Source organism: Medicago sativa, chromosome 3 (genome assembly GCF_051527215.1).
Source record: "Medicago sativa cultivar Bolivia chromosome 3, Bolivia_mono, whole genome shotgun sequence".
NCBI lineage: Eukaryota > Viridiplantae > Streptophyta > Magnoliopsida > Fabales > Fabaceae > Medicago > Medicago sativa.
The window spans coordinates 15,232,254-15,240,242 of NC_140751.1; the positions used below are offsets into that span (position 1 = coordinate 15,232,254).

A 7,989-nucleotide genomic window follows, 5' to 3' on the forward strand; every position below is an offset into this window, starting at 1 on the left:
TTGTTTTTATCAAAAATTTACATTTCTCCACTTGTTTTTGTATTACAATATTTGTTTGTCATATCAAGTTTTCTCAACATATTTGTATTTGTATGTATCACAAACATTACTTTTCTCAACATGCAACACAATACAACTTTTCTAAACATATATGTATCACAATGTTAGTCAATCCTAATTTGTATCTGTTTTTTTAATCAAAATTTATTTTTCTCAACTTGTTTATGTAATACAATATTTCTTTGTCATATTTATCTTTGATGTATCAAAAGACATTTATGTATTATAGTATTTGTTTTTCATATTTATCCTTAATGTATCATAATATACGTTTTCTCAACTTATGTGTATATGTATGTATCACAAATCTTACTTTTTTCAACTGACATCACAATTTATTTTTTATAAACTTGTATGTACACAATGTTAGCCAATCCATATCTGCATCGGTTTGTTTATCAAAATTTACTTTTCTTTATTTTTATTCTATTAATAAAATATCATATTCAGATAGTCTCATCATGGATCAAGGAGGCTGTAGAGAAACATCACATTGCTGCTACATTTGCACAATATTGATATACGGATCTTATGGCCTTGGAGTAAGTATTATTTACAGAATTTGTCTGGATTTATGTTTAATTACGTACTAGTAGTGTCATTTCATGATTGTTAAACTTGATCACTTGTTTAACATTTTTTTCTTTCTTTCTATACTTGTCACACTATTAAGATTCACACATCGGAGTCTGACATTGATGTTTTGTGTGTTGCACCTAACTTTGTTTCTATTGTTATAAGTTATTAAAATCTTTTTTGATATTACTTTCTTTAAGCCTTTGTGTTAATTTTCTTAATTCTTGTGGAATATGATATGTATACACAAGAAGACTTTTATGAGTTGTTACACCACATGCTCAAAAGAAGACTTGAAGTATCAGAATTTTTATGTGTTAACAATGCTAAAATACCTCTTTTGCGCTTTAAATTTGACGAGATTTTGATAGATCTTTCATATGCTTGGCTCAATTTACAATATGTCCCCGAGGTAAGTAAAGATGTATAATGTTGTTTTAAAAATTTAGACTACTACATTTGAGTTACATATCAATATTAGGTTTTAATGGAAATTACATTCACCGATTCAGTAGACACTATGTTGAAGATTATCTATAACATATAAAAAACATTGACTTTTACTTTTAACAGAATCATTAACGGAGTTGCATAAGAAAGAGATGTGCTTATATAGTCCAAAGACCTTAGATTATTGTTTATTATAAAATGAGAGAGATTTTTATCATCACAACACTTTTTATTTATTTATGTTATAAACATGTTTCCATAAGCAATTGTTAACATAAAACATGTTTATAAATATTGTAATACAATAACATCCCTCTTATTTTATAAACATGTTTTATTTATATAGTCCTGGAAGATAATTAACAACATAATCACTCTTATTTCTCTTGGGATAATGTATTTAAGCCTTTTCCATACTAAAAAACATATTCACATTTCATCAAGATTCATCTCTCTACTCGTGATCACTGTGAGCTTAGAGATTGGGTAGGATGGGTCAAATCGCACTTTCCACGTTTTCGTTCCGTTGTTAGTAGCTCAAATGGTTACATATGGCTACCTGGTATATATAGTCATGGTTATTTAAACAATCCAAAATTGTTGGGACAAATAAAGAAATGTTGACACATTTTGTATGTTGCAGGTCGAGTGGACAAGATGTTTTTGTGATCTCAACCATACAGAATATGTTGATAAAAACATAAAAGAACCAAACATGGTTTTCTATTGGGGCTTGAAAGATGTCAAGAACGATTTCAATGACATAGATTTTGTAAAGAATGAGTTTAGAAAGATTATTTTTGGAAATAGCTACGGAGATTCTTTTGGAAAAATGGAGTTGTCCATCCTCTTAGCCTTATAGCTTCACAATGATTACTTAATTTGATGATTGACTGTTTAAGATATAAAATTTTTTAGAAAAAAATTGGTTAGTAAGAAAATTAGTCAAAGATACTCACAATATTGAACATGTAGACCCTACAAAATTGAGTGTTTGGTTCAGGTTGCTGCATTTATTTTGTTACTTATATTAGTCAAATACATTACTCTCATTCTACTTTTGTGTCTTATCTCTCTTCTGGTTTCTAGTCTCGGTTAAGGGTATTTATCAAAATTTACTTTTCTTTATTTTTATTCTATTAATAAAATATCATATTCAGATAGTCTCATCATGGATCAAGGAGGCTGTAGAGAAACATCACATTGCTGCTACATTTGCACAATATTGATATACGGATCTTATGGCCTTGGAGTAAGTATTATTTACAGAATTTGTCTGGATTTATGTTTAATTACGTACTAGTAGTGTCATTTCATGATTGTTAAACTTGATCACTTGTTTAACATTTTTTTCTTTCTTTCTATACTTGTCACACTATTAAGATTCACACATCGGAGTCTGACATTGATGTTTTGTGTGTTGCACCTAACTTTGTTTCTATTGTTATAAGTTATTAAAATCTTTTTTGATATTACTTTCTTTAAGCCTTTGTGTTAATTTTCTTAATTCTTGTGGAATATGATATGTATACACAAGAAGACTTTTATGAGTTGTTACACCACATGCTCAAAAGAAGACTTGAAGTATCAGAATTTTTATGTGTTAACAATGCTAAAATACCTCTTTTGCGCTTTAAATTTGACGAGATTTTGATAGATCTTTCATATGCTTGGCTCAATTTACAATATGTCCCCGAGGTAAGTAAAGATGTATAATGTTGTTTTAAAAATTTAGACTACTACATTTGAGTTACATATCAATATTAGGTTTTAATGGAAATTACATTCACCGATTCAGTAGACACTATGTTGAAGATTATCTATAACATATAAAAAACATTGACTTTTACTTTTAACAGAATCATTAACGGAGTTGCATAAGAAAGAGATGTGCTTATATAGTCCAAAGACCTTAGATTATTGTTTATTATAAAATGAGAGAGATGTTTATCATCACAACACTTTTTATTTATTTATGTTATAAACATGTTTCCATAAGCAATTGTTAACATAAAACATGTTTATAAATATTGTAATACAATAACATCCCTCTTATTTTATAAACATGTTTTATTTATATAGTCCTGGAAGATAATTAACAACATAATCACTCTTATTTCTCTTGGGATAATGTATTTAAGCCTTTTCCATACTAAAAAACATATTCACATTTCATCAAGATTCATCTCTCTACTCGTGATCACTGTGAGCTTAGAGATTGGGTAGGATGGGTCAAATCGCACTTTCCACGTTTTCGTTCCGTTGTTAGTAGCTCAAATGGTTACATATGGCTACCTGGTATATATAGTCATGGTTATTTAAACAATCCAAAATTGTTGGGACAAATAAAGAAATGTTGACACATTTTGTATGTTGCAGGTCGAGTGGACAAGATGTTTTTGTGATCTCAACCATACAGAATATGTTGATAAAAACATAAAAGAACCAAACATGGTTTTCTATTGGGGCTTGAAAGATGTCAAGAACGATTTCAATGACATAGATTTTGTAAAGAATGAGTTTAGAAAGATTATTTTTGGAAATAGCTACGGAGATTCTTTTGGAAAAATGGAGTTGTCCATCCTCTTAGCCTTATAGCTTCACAATGATTACTTAATTTGATGATTGACTGTTTAAGATATAAAATTTTTTAGAAAAAAATTGGTTAGTAAGAAAATTAGTCAAAGATACTCACAATATTGAACATGTAGACCCTACAAAATTGAGTGTTTGGTTCAGGTTGCTGCATTTATTTTGTTACTTATATTAGTCAAATACATTACTCTCATTCTACTTTTGTGTCTTATCTCTCTTCTGGTTTCTAGTCTCGGTTAAGGGTATTTATCAAAATTTACTTTTCTTTATTTTTATTCTATTAATAAAATATCATATTCAGATAGTCTCATCATGGATCAAGGAGGCTGTAGAGAAACATCACATTGCTGCTACATTTGCACAATATTGATATACGGATCTTATGGCCTTGGAGTAAGTATTATTTACAGAATTTGTCTGGATTTATGTTTAATTACGTACTAGTAGTGTCATTTCATGATTGTTAAACTTGATCACTTGTTTAACATTTTTTTCTTTCTTTCTATACTTGTCACACTATTAAGATTCACACATCGGAGTCTGACATTGATGTTTTGTGTGTTGCACCTAACTTTGTTTCTATTGTTATAAGTTATTAAAATCTTTTTTGATATTACTTTCTTTAAGCCTTTGTGTTAATTTTCTTAATTCTTGTGGAATATGATATGTATACACAAGAAGACTTTTATGAGTTGTTACACCACATGCTCAAAAGAAGACTTGAAGTATCAGAATTTTTATGTGTTAACAATGCTAAAATACCTCTTTTGCGCTTTAAATTTGACGAGATTTTGATAGATCTTTCATATGCTTGGCTCAATTTACAATATGTCCCCGAGGTAAGTAAAGATGTATAATGTTGTTTTAAAAATTTAGACTACTACATTTGAGTTACATATCAATATTAGGTTTTAATGGAAATTACATTCACCGATTCAGTAGACACTATGTTGAAGATTATCTATAACATATAAAAAACATTGACTTTTACTTTTAACAGAATCATTAACGGAGTTGCATAAGAAAGAGATGTGCTTATATAGTCCAAAGACCTTAGATTATTGTTTATTATAAAATGAGAGAGATGTTTATCATCACAACACTTTTTATTTATTTATGTTATAAACATGTTTCCATAAGCAATTGTTAACATAAAACATGTTTATAAATATTGTAATACAATAACATCCCTCTTATTTTATAAACATGTTTTATTTATATAGTCCTGGAAGATAATTAACAACATAATCACTCTTATTTCTCTTGGGATAATGTATTTAAGCCTTTTCCATACTAAAAAACATATTCACATTTCATCAAGATTCATCTCTCTACTCGTGATCACTGTGAGCTTAGAGATTGGGTAGGATGGGTCAAATCGCACTTTCCACGTTTTCGTTCCGTTGTTAGTAGCTCAAATGGTTACATATGGCTACCTGGTATATATAGTCATGGTTATTTAAACAATCCAAAATTGTTGGGACAAATAAAGAAATGTTGACACATTTTGTATGTTGCAGGTCGAGTGGACAAGATGTTTTTGTGATCTCAACCATACAGAATATGTTGATAAAAACATAAAAGAACCAAACATGGTTTTCTATTGGGGCTTGAAAGATGTCAAGAACGATTTCAATGACATAGATTTTGTAAAGAATGAGTTTAGAAAGATTATTTTTGGAAATAGCTACGGAGATTCTTTTGGAAAAATGGAGTTGTCCATCCTCTTAGCCTTATAGCTTCACAATGATTACTTAATTTGATGATTGACTGTTTAAGATATAAAATTTTTTAGAAAAAAATTGGTTAGTAAGAAAATTAGTCAAAGATACTCACAATATTGAACATGTAGACCCTACAAAATTGAGTGTTTGGTTCAGGTTGCTGCATTTATTTTGTTACTTATATTAGTCAAATACATTACTCTCATTCTACTTTTGTGTCTTATCTCTCTTCTGGTTTCTAGTCTCGGTTAAGGGTATTTATCAAAATTTATTTTTTCTCAACTTGTTTTTGTATCACAAAATTTGTTTGTCATATTTATCATTGATGTATCATAATATAAGTTTTTTCAACTTAATTGTATCTGTATGTATCACAAACCTTACTTTTCTCAACATGAATCACAATAAAACTTTTCTAAACTTATATGTATCACAATGTTAGCTAATCCTTGTTTGTATTTGTTTATTTATCAAACTTAAATTTTCTCAAACTTGTTTAGGTATTACAGTATTTGTTTGTCATATTTATCCTTGATGGGTTATTTTACAAGTTTTCTCAACTTATTTGTATATGTATGTATCACAAATCTTACTTTTTTCAACTTGTATTACAATACAACTTTTCTAAACATGTATGTATTACAATCTTCGGCAATCTTTGTTTATATTTGTGTGTTTATCAAAATTTACTATCTTCAACTTGTTTATGTATCACAATATTTGTTTGTCATATTTATTCTTGATGTATCATAATACAAGTTTTCTCAATTTATTTGTATATGTATGTATCACATAGCTTACTTTTCTGAACTTGCATCACAACACTACTTTTCTAAACTTGTGTGTATCACGAAGTTAAGCTTTCCTTGTTTGTATTTGTTTGTTTATCAAAATTTACTTTTCTCAACTTGTTTATGTATCACAATATTTGTTTTTCATATTTATCCTTGATGTATCATAATACAAGTTTTCTCAACTTATTTGTATATGTATGTATCACAAAGCTTAATTTTCTCAACTTGCATCACAATACAACTTTGTTAAACTTATATGTATCACAATGTTAACCAATCCTTGTTTGTATTTGTTTGTTTATCAAAATTTACTTTTCTCAACTTTTTTATGTATCACAATATTTATTTGTCATATTTATCCTTGATGTATCATAATACAAGTTTTTTCAAGTTATTTGCTTCTATGTGTATCACAAAGTTTACTTTTCTCAGTTTGCTTCTATGTGTATAACAATGTTGAGTCAGCCTGACAGTTTCGCAGTCACTACATGCCACGTAAATCTCACGTCTCAAATCATCTGCCACGTACGCAAGTTTTCTTAATTAGGACCAAATTATATGTGATTAATATTTGCAGTGGTAAATTGGGAGGATTAGTAAGTACATGGACTAAAATTCAACTGCGGCCTATTTGCAGGGACTAGACACATATTTAAGCCAATTTATTTGCATCAACACAGGTTTTCTTATCTTTATCTCATACTCAACCTCATCTTCCACTTTCTTCAATTTTCACTTATTTCAGTTCATGGATTTCGAGGAATTATAGAGGAATTTATGCGAACCAATTCGTAAAAATACCACGATATACACTATAAATTCGTGATTCACAACATGTCAAGAGAATACTTGACTATGGTTCAAACCAAAAGATACAAGTTGCTAAAGTGAAATTTCACAAAGTAAAGACTCGTACTTTACTTTTACAATGTCAAATCTCAAAAGAAATCAAAACACAAGTAGATATCTAGAAATCAATCCATTTGAATTGAGTTGGTGGTTTTGCTAGGATCTAGGAGTGTGTTTCTCTCAAGGTTGATTCCTCTCTGTGTCAATTTCGATGGGTTAATCCATACAGAACTTTGATTTGGCTTTAAATGAGACCCGTAAGTGGACAACTCGGATTAGTCACTCCTTGGGTCAAATACCGACTTTTAAAATAAAAAGTCGCATCCCAAGATTAAATAAAGTATAAAAAAGAAAAAAAATGTATTTTAACCAAGTTTCATAATTTCTAGTAGCATAAGTGCTTAATAACTTTAGTCCACTAGGCAATATCAGGGTTGGTATGTAAACTTTGAGAATAAAGTACAACATTATTATCAAGCACTCTCAAATGTACATTAGATAAATAATCATATAAATAACCAAAGTGATTCTGCCTCAATGCAACTAGGCAACACTATACAATCTTTTTACTTACTCAATCAAGTAGACCATACAATTATGTGTTTATTTTCCCAAAGAGACTGTTCTTTCTTTGGCACTGTCTGATTATAATTTAATTGATTGATTGTTGAACCAGGCGAAGAGTATCTACACCTCAAATCTTGTTTCACAAAAAACATGGTTACCAGTTACCTCTGTATTAGGCTCCTTAACTTCCAAAACATAGCGATAGAAGCTATTGACTACAAAGGCTATAGAAATATATAAGTTTCTATATTACTAAGTTAAAGAGATAGTGATAGTGTTTGAAGCAGAATTCATAACAATGTAAAATACATAAAACCAAGGCTCGAAAGCGAAATATAAATGAGCTCCCCAAGTGAGTGAAGATAAACAACATG

General features: G+C 29.2%; 1 long non-coding RNA gene and 1 pseudogene across 1 annotated transcript; both read left to right on the forward strand.

Moving 5' to 3' along the window:
- The first annotated feature begins 1,918 nt into the window (after nucleotides 1-1,918).
- Nucleotides 1,919-3,834, forward strand: LOC146936027 (nuclear poly(A) polymerase 3-like; annotated as a pseudogene).
- A 144-nt stretch (nucleotides 3,835-3,978) lies between these two features.
- Nucleotides 3,979-5,570, forward strand: LOC146936028 (uncharacterized). The gene is made up of 2 exons (XR_015030426.1): nucleotides 3,979-4,074; nucleotides 5,202-5,570. It is a non-coding gene; the product is annotated as an uncharacterized LOC146936028 (long non-coding RNA).
- Nucleotides 5,571-7,989: the final 2,419 nt, after the last annotated feature.